The sequence below is a fragment of the Silene latifolia genome, chromosome 9, assembly GCF_048544455.1.
Source record: "Silene latifolia isolate original U9 population chromosome 9, ASM4854445v1, whole genome shotgun sequence".
NCBI classification, from domain to species: Eukaryota; Viridiplantae; Streptophyta; class Magnoliopsida; order Caryophyllales; family Caryophyllaceae; genus Silene; species Silene latifolia.
This window is the reverse complement of record NC_133534.1, coordinates 110,901,062-110,913,868: the sequence shown is the minus strand read 5'-3', so window position 1 is coordinate 110,913,868 and position 12,807 is coordinate 110,901,062. Positions and strand designations below refer to the sequence as shown.

Below are 12,807 nucleotides of genomic sequence, written 5' to 3'. Positions count from 1 at the left end.
GCCTCTTTCTTTAAAAAACCGTTTTCGCATTCTTACCGGTGGGTGGCCGGAAAATTACACACCCAACAGTAGGATACTCAATCAAAAACACAAATTAAAAAAAAAAAAAAAAGTTATCATCATAAAAAGGGTCTACGGCAGATTAGCTTTTCTAATGTTTCCAAGGCTAATTGCCTACCAGATCCAAGGCTTATTGCCTAGCAGATCCCTCGAATTAACAAATCCAAAAACAAATGAAAAAAAAAATTTATTCTTTTCCTTTGAAATTTGATTAGTCGTCTTTTACTTCGTTTAAGGTTCTACTTAATTTATTTGGAGTCCGAAAAAATTAACGTTCTCCAGATCTTGAAATTGACGGATAATTTTCCGCTTTATTGATATTTGTCAAGTTTGATTAGGGTTCCTGCAAATTAATTAATACTTTCCACAAGTCCGAAAAACAACGTTCTTGTTCGAAGAAATTTCTAGCGAGTATTTATGCTCGTTATCTTACCACTTTTCGAAGACGAAGATGATTGATGAAGGTCGAAAAAGATGAAGATTGAACATTTTTTTTTTTTTTCTTTTTATATTTTTTCTTTGTATTTCTCCAATCGTAAAATTCGTACTACATACTGCCTTTACAATTGCGGGAGGGTATTAGGATATTAGGCCCATTAAGGCCGGCTACCATTAGGGTTTACTGTATTAGGGTTCCTACTACTATGGTTATAAATATATTATATGGTATCAATCGAAACACAATTCAATAATACAATTCTCTTTTATGCATTCCTCTCCCCCCTATAATCTTAACAGATTTACCATGTGTCCATGTGTATATTTACAATTACGGTATCAAGGAGGTAAATAGTTTTCTCTTATCTTTTATCATTAACATTTTTCAATTCCTTATTGCTCCTTAACTATTAATTCTCAAATCGATCACTCTAAATTTTTGTTAATTCAGCACGCAATGCCATTATGTGAAGAATTAATGAAACAAACCATATTAATTTATTGACAATTGTTTACCATGTGTTTGCAGATGATAATTCGAAATCAAAGAGGTAAGTAATTTTCGGTTATTTTTATGATTAGTGGTTTTCAATTACTTACTATTCGCCTATTCGGTACCTAAAAATTCTCATACCATCTAAACTTGATTTTGTATTCGGATTTTCTACTCCTTTTGGACACCGATTTGAATAATATTTTGTACAGCTTACTTTTTAATCGGGGGAATTGCATTGCCTTTGTTTGGGAATATTTTTTCTAAAATAGGGTTGAAAACCAAAGAAATAAACAAAATGGGGCAAATTTCAAAGTAATTACCCTAAATGGGTCCACGTCAGCACCGAAGCTAGCTTCGGATTCAAGTCGCTCGCCTCCTAAGCGACTACATTTCGGGCAACAAGTTAATATTAGTCATTTTAAGGGTTGGAGATTGTGACCCAAGTCGCTATGCCGGCAGGCGACTAGAGATAAAGTCGTTCTCCCATGGAGCGATTACAATATTTATGGAAAAAAAAGCCAAAATGTATGTTAGAAAGGTTCGAATCCTCGCTGCCGCCAATATATTAACTGTCTAACTCTAACCACTACAGCGTACTATATTGTTTATTTAAGCGCTTGATAATTTATGTCAAATTACGAAGCAGCAGCTACGTTTTCGGAAACAATTTTGGAAATAATTTGGGAAACAATATAGTATAAAATTTAGTGCAAATCTTAAACATAACTGTTATCTTGGTGTAGTGGGAGGAGTTTAGGGATAATGTTGATATGATCCGGGTTCGATTCTGTAAAAGTGCATTTTTGTTATGCAATTTTTTTTTGAAAATACTAGCAGCTCGATTGAAGTCGCTGGCTCACACAGCGTTTTGACTTATAATCGCTCTCTCCGTGAGCGACTTGGGCTAAAATCGGTGGCTCTTAAAAGCAACTTTATTTTCATGCATCTAGGATGTAGTCGCTTAGAGGGAGAGCGACTTCAATCCGAGGCTAGCTTCGTGCTGACGTGGACCCATTTTGGGTAATTACTTTGAAACTAACCCTATTTTAATAATTTGTTTGGTTTTCAACCCCATTTTAGAAAAAAATTCTTTGTTTTGACTCTGAAGCTATTGTCCATAAAAATACGTCTTTGAAATTAGGAGTACCCTCAAGGGAATCACAATGTTTTATTAAGGAGTAGTTTATTTTCTTATCTTTGAGCTTGATTATTTTATGTAACATAAGTCGTTTTTTATTTATTTGTTCATTTATTTATTGGTATCGCTCCGTCCCATTTATTTGTTTACCTTTTTTATTTTTTATAAAGGATATTTTCGGTGGGGGTATTATCATGCGATTATTCTTTATGGGTTGGGTTTGATTTTGGAACTATATGTGTAAATTTCAATTTTTTGTAATGAATCCTAACCCTGTTGAAATTTTAATTAGGTTCATTTGATTTTTCAACTTCTTTTTATCTTTTGAATATTATCTCTTGATCGTTGATATTTATGTTTTCTAAATAGTATAAATTTTTTTTTTTGAAGGGACTACATAGTATAATTTAGATACTTCTTTACAACCAAGTCTTCCTTGTAACGAGTATTATCCGTCAAAAGCTTATGATGAGTCAAATACAACCTATGCGGCTAGTTAAGACAAAACAGATTGTTATTCTCTATGTACTCTACTTTTGTCTTATCTATCCACGTACTAACGTGAGTAGTACTTGATCCGTCGTAAACTTGCGACAAATATACCCGTCACGAATGAGAATTTGAGCAGGTTTAATTGGCCGTTAGCATTTGTCTTTTACGATGTTTCTTATTTCTTGAGTCAATTATACTTATAGAGTTAAAGTGTGACTATGACTCTATGAGTGTTGCTTTAGAAGTTAGAAAGGTTGGACGGTTTGTATTTCTTTGGTCAACGTAAGTCATGAACTTGCCTAATACGTGGATTGTATACAGGTTTCGGCACGCCGGCTCTCTTGATTTAAAAACAAGAGTCGAGACGCTCGACAAGAAAACGCTAAAGAGGTCGTCACTATTTTGCTGTTTGGTGCTTTGATGGTTTAACCAGAGATATCACAAGGGTTTTTAAGTAATTTATGGCTATGTTTAGGTGTAAGTCTTTCTTAAATTGACAAAGTTATGTATGTACGAGCAGTTAGTCTTGCTGAAAACGGGTCGGAGCAAGTGACGGATAATGCCACTCACAAAACGGATAGGGGGGACAAGGTAGGGGCACCCCATGTGCTTTCCTCTCTCCTCTATTTGGGTCATTTGTGAGAGGAAATGGTATCCGTCACTCCAAAGTGACGGATACGTGCCGTCTTCAATGAGATTTTGTGATGTACGAGATGAATTTTTCGTTTGCTGAATAGACGACGGGACCAAGGAAAATTAAGACTCTAGAAGGCTATGCGCCTACGCCGAAAGCTTTTTGAGTTATATGCAGAGTAGTTTTTTTTAATAAATAGAGCACTATGGTCCTGTTTTTTTGGATCAAACAGATCTCGATCTCGAATCGAATCGAACTTATAGGATCCGAATCGAATCGAAATGAACTTATAGGATCGAATCGAACTTATAGGATCTCGAATCGAATCGAACTTATTGGATCTGAACTGAACTTATAGGATCTGAACTGAACTGAACTTATAGGATCTGAACTGAACTTATAAGATCTGAACTGAACTTACACGGTCCGAATTTAATTTAACTTAAATTAATTTAACTTAATTTTATTATTATTATTATTATTATTATTATTATTTTTTTTTTTTTTGCAAGAAATTATAATCCTTCTTATTCATCCTCAAGGGGAAAAAACAAAAAGGATAAATTCAATACAAAAGAATATCCACTAATGCCTACATAGTAGGCTGAAGAGGATGAAGAGCAGCTACAACCATACTTCTAGTATCCAGACAAGGACGAGAAAGAAGAGCAATAGTAGATAAACGCTTAATGATAGAGACGAGTGGTTCTGGTGAGCATTCCTGGCCAGTGAATATCCTCCTATTACGTTCCTTCCAAATACAATAAACTGTTGTGGTGAGGCAACTGAGGTACCAAGAGTGTTTCCAATGCCTCCGACTACCTCTGTGAGTACACCAAAACAGTTCAGTCCTAAAATCACAACTCCTCCCAGGCATATTCGTCCAACTTAATACCTGAGACCAAACAATTGCAGAAAATTGACATTGAAAGAACATATGAGCATGGTTTTCTGCAGCCTGTTTGCATAACACACACCTATTGGGAATAGACAAACCCCTACGAATGAGCTGATCCACAGTGGCTAGCCTCTCCTGACTAGCCAAAGAAGCAATCAGACCATGACAAGGAACCACAACATGGTGAGTTAAAGCTTTAGTCCAAGGAAGAAGAGGGTATTTCGTTCGAAACCATTCATAAGCATACTGAACCCTGAACTTACCCCCAACATACCAACTGTTAAGCGAGTCGAAGCGACTCTGAGAGTTACCAGTTTCTTGAGAAGATCATTTTTGAGAGAAATTATGCTTCTAAAGCTCTCACAGTACCTGTCTTTGCAATCTAACTCCCAGATGGAGCAATGAGAAAGATGGTAAGCCCTATTCCAAGAGCACCAAATGCTGGAAGGATTATGAATAAGTAACCAAAGCCATTTGCAGATCAGTGCTTTATTCCAAGAAAGGAGCTCTTTAACATTGAACCCCCCCTCAGCTTTTGGGGAACAAATGCTAGCCCAACTCTTCATAACCATTTTCCTCTGAACATTATCTTTAGTCCAGAAAAAATTCTTACAAAGCTTGTTAATCATTTTGAGTATACTCTGTGGCAATAAGGCATTAGCACACCAGAAGTTTTCAAGCCCAAAAATGACAGAGTTCAGCAGCTGAAGTTTCCCAGCATAAGAGAGGGAAGAAGAGGACCAATGCTGAATAGAAGCCTGAATCTTATTAATAAGCACACCATACATATCCACAGAGTTCCTAGCTGTGTTCAGAGGCAAGCCAAGATATCTAAAGGGAAAGGTGCCCTCAGAGAAACCAGTTGCCTTTAAAATCTCATCTTTAACACTTTGCTGAACCCCCCCAAAATAGACATCAGTCTTATCAGTATTAGCATGGAGCCCAGACCAAGTAGCAAAAGTTGAGAGAGTGTGAGCTACAGCTGCAACAGAAGGTACATCCCCTCGAATGAAAATCATGAGATCATCAGCAAACACAAGATGAGTCAGACCAATTTTAGAACATTTAGGATGCAAAGAGACCTGAGGTTGAGAGCAAATAGTCCTCAAATATCTGGAAAGAATCTCCATACTTAAAACAAAAAGGTAAGGGGACAAGGGGTCACCTTGTCTAATACCACTTTTACCAGGGAAAAAGCCATGAACAGACCCATTGAGCTTTATAGAAAACCAAGAACCAGTAATACACCCCATGATCCAGGTAATGAACTGAGAAGGAAATTTCAGTGCCTGAAGCATGTTTTGAATGAATTGCCATTGCAAAGTATCAAAAGCTTTCCTAATATCCACTTTTATTAAGCACCTAGGAGTGAGATATTTCCTACCATAACCCTTAACCAAAGCTTGTGAAAGCATAATATTCTCATGAATGTTCCTACCTTGGACAAAAGCAGCTTGCTCAGGACCAATAAGCTGAGGGAGAAGTTTACTGATCCTTTTAGATAGAATTTTGCTTACTGTCTTGTAAAAAGTAGTACAACAAGAGATGGGCCGGAAGTCCATAACAGAAGCACAGACCTTCTTTTTAGGAATTAGAGCAATAAGAGTAGAATTTGCCTGTTTGCTCATTCTACCAGTAGTGAAAAAGGATTGAACAGCTTTGCAAAAAGAGTCCTTGACCAGGTCCCAACTGCTTTTGAAAAATGCAGAGGAGAACCCATCAGGGCCAGGGCTCTTGTCAGAGCCAATGTCAAACAAGGCAGACCTGATTTCATCAGTAGAGATTGGGAGGGTCAGATCAGCAGCATCATCAGAATTAATACAAGGACCCTGCTGAATATAACAAGGATCTAAAGGCATAGTATCAATACTAGCACCCATGAGATGCTCATAATAATCAACAAAACTGGAAGCAACATTTGGTAACCCCAGCTGAAGTTGACCATTCCTGTCAGTGATTTGGCCAATAATTTGTTGTTGTGCCCTTTCCTGAATTTTAGCAAAGAAGAACTTAGAGGAGCAATCATCATGAGCAATGTTATTTACTTTTGCCTTCTGCTGGAAAATACTGGTCTCAATTCTTTTATATTTGCAATATAGGAGCATCAGTTCTTTTTCCTTAGAAATGAGATCCTTGGAAAGAGGATTAGCCTGAGACAGCAACTGACATTCCTGCAGCTCCTGCTTTAAACCCTTTACTTTAGCAGAAATGCCAGAGAAGTGATCACCATGAAGAGATTTAAGGGCATTCTTAACATTTTTAAGACTAGCAAAAAGTTTAAAAGTGGAAGAGCCAGAAACAGGGATAGCCCAAGCTTCCTGAACTAAAGATTGATAATTGGGATGCTCCAACCAGCAGTTCAGAAAACTAAATCGAGTTCTTTTCTGGACATCAGCAAAAATAGTAACCACCACTGGGGAGTGATCAGATATCCCAGATGGTAGAAAATTAGCAGAAGCAGCAGGGAATTGAGTAAACCACTTAACATTAGCCATAGCTCTGTCTAGCTTTGACCAGACAATAGTGTCATCATCATGCTTATTAGTCCAGGTATACTCACAGCCAATACTATGTAAATCAGCAAGTTCACATTTCAGGAGACAAGAGTTAAAATCAAGAATGTCAGAGAGATTAGGAGAGGACTTACTAATCCTCTCACTAACATCCCTAACCACATTAAAATCACCCAGAACAAGCCAGCTATCAACAGTGGGCTTGATGCTAAGCATTTGATCCCAAAGTAAATCCCTAACTCTAGCATCATTACTAGCATAAATCATGGAAATATAGAAAACCTGATTAGAAGCATTGTGAAAGACCTTACAGTGAATGAATTGAGAATGAACAATCAAAGGGGTTACCACTACAGTAGAACATTTCCAAAGCAACCAGATTCTACCCTGATACAGATGATCATAGTTGCATATGAAATTGTAAGACCCAAAGTAGGACTGCAAAACAGTCCCAGAAACTTTCTTCTTAGTTTTAGTTTCCAACACACCCAGCATATCCAAATTATGAACCCTCAGAAAGTCATGAATTTCCTGAAGCTTGAGGGGATCATTACTCCCTCTCACATTCCAAGAAGCAACTTTCATTATCCACCCCTATCATGAGCAAAGCCAACCCCTAGATTCCTATCAACTACTGGATCCAAAGCACCAACATGATGGGTATCACTATTTGGCACTGAGATATCCTTATTAACCAGAACAAGAAGATCACCCTTAGCAGATGGATCCTCAGGAGTAGCCAAAATTGACTCAGGAGAACACACTCTCTTCAAGGCTATTTGAGTAGTGTTCAACTGGTCCTTCTTGTTGCATAATGAGTGTTGATCAGAGAGCAGAGAAACAGAATCTGAACCAATGGGCAAGTGAGAAGAGCCTAGCATAGAGCATTCTGAGCTCTGCACAAGACCAGTGGAACCAGAGTTCAGGATCTCTACTTCTGAATTATCACCTAGCAGACAAGGAATAAGAGAGCCAGGGGGGTTAACAAGAGCCTGAGTTCCCAAGGCATCAGAACTACCATTAGTGGAGCTTTGATCAGAGGTCAAGGGAATGACCTGATTAGAGGAAGAATCAAGAATTTCACCCTCCTCAGTTGATGAGAGGACAGTAAAAGAATTTCCAGTAATAATATTCCCAGATGACACAGCAGGAGTACCTCTCTTCAAGGCTATTCGAGGTGCCACCTGCTTGTCCTTCTTGTTGCATCCTGAGTGACCTGCAGGGTTCAAGGAGGAGGAGTCTAGCATAGGAGACCTGTGAGGTGAGCCTAGCTGAGAGCATTCTGAGCTCATAACAGGCACAGCTACACCAGAATCACCACTCCCAGAGCCTGAAGAACCACCTAGCACACAAGGATCAGAAGAAGCCTGCTTTTTGGAAGGGACAGAAGACTTCTTCCTGTTCTTTTTGCAAGAACCCAGACGATGACCCATTTTGCCACAGTCAGAACAATAGAATGGCAACCACTCATATTCTACTCTTTGAGTAGAGGGACCAAAAGGGGTGTTCAAGGAGATCTCAACAGGCAAAGAAGAGGAGAGATCAACCTCAATCATGACTCTAGCAAAGGAGAGCTTAGCCTTACAGGTTGTAGGCAAATCAGCAAACATAGGGCGACCAATTTTACTAGCCATCTTACTAAGCACATTACTAGACCAAAGATATGGGTCAAGATCATGAAATAACACCCAAACTGGAACCAAAGACACCCTCTCCATTTCAAAAGAGAAAGATGGAGACCATTGCTTAAGAATCAAAGAATAGGACCCAATTTTCCAAGGACCCTTTTGCAGCACAAGGTTCATCTCCTCAGCTGAAGAGAACCTAAAACTAAACCATCCCTTCTTGTAGTATTGCACCACAGGAGAAGCGAATGGAGACCAATGCTTAGAGACAAAATCTGACACATGCTTAAGGGTAGGTTTAGAACCAATTAAGTGACCCATCAAAGTATATTTCCATATCTGCAATTCCTCAGCTATATCCTCCAAGTCCACATCAATTTCAGAAGCATGTTGACTATGTTCATGGAGGAAAAGACTCATTCCAGCTGGGTTTTTGGGCTTAGCCACATCAGACCATCGAGGAGTAGACACACCCCCACCTGACTCAGAAGAAACCTTAGTAGGAACCGGGTCAGAAACCACAGGATCCTGAGAGACAACAGTCTCAGAGGGTACATGGGGTGTATCAGAAACCTCTGATGCAACTGTAATCACAGGAGTATCTGAAGAAGGACCAGAAACTTCCATGGATTCCAGAACAACAGGCACATCAGGGATAGTAAGAACAGGGGATTCAACAACAATGGGAGAATCAGAGATTGAGTTACCAAGATCCAATTTAACCATAGAAGAAGTGGTATGAGGCTTGGAATTAACTCGAGCATTAGAATGTTGAACCGCATTAACAATCAAATCGTTCAAAATTAAAGGTTGTCGCGATGGGGAGAGCTGGGTATTGTCACAATTTCCGATTTCAACAGAATTAGCAGAAAAATCCATACCAGAGGAATCAGGAGAAGATGGGGAACGCAATGGTGGCCTTCCCTTAGGAGGTCGTCCCCTACCTCGCGCCATGGAAGCTTGAGAAGCAAGAAAATGGCGTACGATTTTCAGAGAAAACGGTTTTAGAGAGAGAAGCTTCTTCTCTCTAAACGGTTAAAAAAATAATAATAATTATTATTATTATTATTATTATTATTATTATTATTATTATTATTATTATTATTATTATTATTATTATTATTATTATTATTATTATTATTATTAGGGTTTTTTGCCAAACACAACCTTTAAAAAAAAATAATTTCAAACACCACCTTTAAAAAACATTTGTCAAACACAACCTTTAATAATTTTTTTTTGTCAAACACGACTTTTTTGACGGATTTCAATTTTTTTTAAATGTTGGGTTTGACAAACTTTTTTTCTTAAAGGTGGTGTTTGAAAATATTTTTTTTAAAGGTTGTGTTTGACAAAAAAAAAACTCTTGTTATTATTATTGTTCTTGTTGTTATTTTTATTATTATTATTTTCTTTTATATAAAACCGCAACTATTATTATTATTATTATTATTATAAAAAAACGCAAACTTTTATTGAGATTAAACAAAAAATTTACAAGAATTTAGGCCCTGTTCTTTTGGACTTAATTTCAGTTCTAATAAGTTTAGTTCAGTTCAGTTTAGCTCCATTCATTCATTCATTCATTCACTCAATTGATTCGATTCGATTCGATTGATTGAGTTCGATTGAGTTGAGTTCAGTTTATTTCAACATTACTATTATTATTCTTATTGATATCATTATTATTATTATTTTTATATTAATGTATTTAATATTGTTATTATTATTATTATAATATTATTTTTATATTTATTATATTAGTATTATATTTATTAATAATTAATTCATATTGTTTATATTATTATATTTATATTTAATACATTTATTATTATTATTATTATTATTATTATTATTATTATTATATTATATTTATTATTTTTTAATATATTTATTATTATTAATATTATTCATAACATATTTATTATTATTATTATATTTAATATTATTATATTAATAAGTTATTATTTAATATTTATTATTTTATTAATATACTCATTATTATTAATATTATTAATCACATATTTATTATTATTATTATATTTAATATTATTATCTTAATAAGTTATTATATTAGACCTATTATTATTACTATTATTATATTATTATTTATTTTTTAGTTATTATTATTAATATATTATATTATTATTAATAATGTTATCATTTATATTACTAATATATTATTATTATTACTATATTTAATATTATATTAATATTTTATTTTTTATATATCTTTTTAGATTATTATTATTAGATTATATTAATATATTATTATTATTAATGAATAATATTATAATAATATTTATTATTATTATTGGTATTATTTTTATTATAATATTTATTATTATTATTATTATTATTATTATTATTATTATTATTATTATTATTATTATTATTATTATTATTATTATTATTATTATTATTACTATTATTATAATCTTTTTATTATTATTTCGATTCGATTCGATTGAATCGATTCGATTCGATTCGCTCCATTAAGTTGATTCGATTCGGCTCCATTAAGTTCGATTCGATTCGATTCAGACAATTTCAGTCCAAAAGAACAGGGCCTTAGTGGACAGCCAAGAGAAACAATGATAAGAAAATATAGTCTAACACACAATGTAAGATAATAACATTTTTCCGCTTTATATACATTGGTTTGTTCATATTTTATACTACGGTTACATTACGATAACAAATAATGAGAAGAGTGATAATTTTGTTTTAAAAATAACAATGTATATATGTATCGAATAATTAATAATGTCAAATGTTTTTGCGTCGATTTTTAAAAATAATACTTTGCATATAACATTCTAAACTGAATTTATAGGATCTGAACTTATAAGATCTGAAATGAACTGAACTTATAGGATCTGAAATGAACTGAACTTATAGAATCTAAACTGAACCGAATTTATAGGATCTGAACTGAACTTATAAGATCTGAACTTAACTGAACTTATAAGATCTGAACTGAACTTATAGGATTTGATCTAAACTGAACTAAACTTATAGGATCTGAAGTGAACTTAAATTAAATGACTTTAATTCAAAAGAAAATGACCTATATGATTGTTAGAATTCTTCGGAAATGTAAGTATGGTTGGAAGCGTATTGCCTCATCATCAGTGCCATTTTTTCACATTCGAGTGTTCCCATTTCTTTGATACGGGAAATATTCTCCCTTATTAAACGAAGACTAATGTCATGTTCAGCTAACATTGATCACTAGATCGAGCGATGCTTTGAAAATTGGAGTAATGCTATTTGCTATGGTCCCTATGGATTTATTACACTATTTTAATACGTATATGGCATTATAGTGTAACTAATACTCCCTCTTTTTCGATTATTTGAATTTTTAGATGAATAAAAGCTACAAAATGAGAGCTTTAGATGAATTGTTCTTGATCTTTTTAGCAAAGAAAGGTACGGGTAACTAATACTCCTTTTGTTCCGATTATTTGTTTGTCTTTGGTTTTGGCGTAAAGACTAAGGAAAGAGGAGAGACAAACTATTAGACGATAAGTGGACCGAATTAAGTGTGGAGGATCCAATTATCCATCAAAGGCATTCCTAAATTAGCATGACAAGTAATTGGTTGAGACATCCAAAAATGAAGTAGGCAAACAAATAACCGAGATCGAGGAAATAATATAATTAGGCTATCACTGTAAAGTATGAATAAAGTTTGTATTAAGTGAATGAAAGTAACGTACAAGATACATCAGTTTATATAGCAAAAGAGACCTATCTATCCTAAATAACAAGATGCTAGTTTAGAGGAACTACAAGCTAAAGATTAGGAGCTAATATTGACTACTAACAATATTGACAAGCTAAAGACTAGGAACTAACATTGACTATTAACAATATGAGAAAGAATAGGAAAGATTGTATGCAGGAGATTATGTATTCTTAACACACTCCCTCAAGACGGACGGACGGAGTGTAAGACCGATCTTGGATGCAAGCAAATCGAACCGTGGTCTAGACAAGGGCTTAGTTAAGGTGTCAGCGAGTTGATCATCTCCATTAATATGTTGTACTCGTATATGCCCGAGATGCACTTGCTCACGAACGAAATGGAAGGCCAATGCTAAGTGCTTCATACGAGAGTGAAAAATAGGATTGGCAGAATAGTTCGTAGCACTTAGGTTATCACAAAATATAACAGGTAAATTTGGTAAAGGAATATGCAGCTCACTGAAGAGGGATTTTAACCATAGAACTTCCGAAGTTGTGTCGGCTATAGCACGGAATTCCGCCTCTGTGGATGAGCGAGATAGGGCACGCTGCTTCTTTGACGACCACGAGATAGGATGCTTACCAATAAAAACAATAAAACCAGTAGTCGATAAGTAGTCATTATGATCACCGGCTAAGTCGGCATCGCAATATGCATGAAAATTGAATTGATTGCATTTGTCAAACGAGATGCCCTTATGAATTGTACCCTTTAAGAAACGGAGAAGACGCTTAAGCGCCCCCCAATGCGTGGCTGTCG

General features: G+C 35.2%; 1 long non-coding RNA gene across 1 annotated transcript; it reads left to right on the top strand.

The window, feature by feature from the left end:
• Positions 1-761: 761 nt before the first annotated feature.
• LOC141598244 (uncharacterized) lies at positions 762-3,430 on the top strand. The gene is made up of 3 exons (XR_012523365.1): positions 762-845; positions 1,028-1,049; positions 2,946-3,430. It is a non-coding gene; the product is annotated as an uncharacterized LOC141598244 (long non-coding RNA).
• Positions 3,431-12,807: the final 9,377 nt, after the last annotated feature.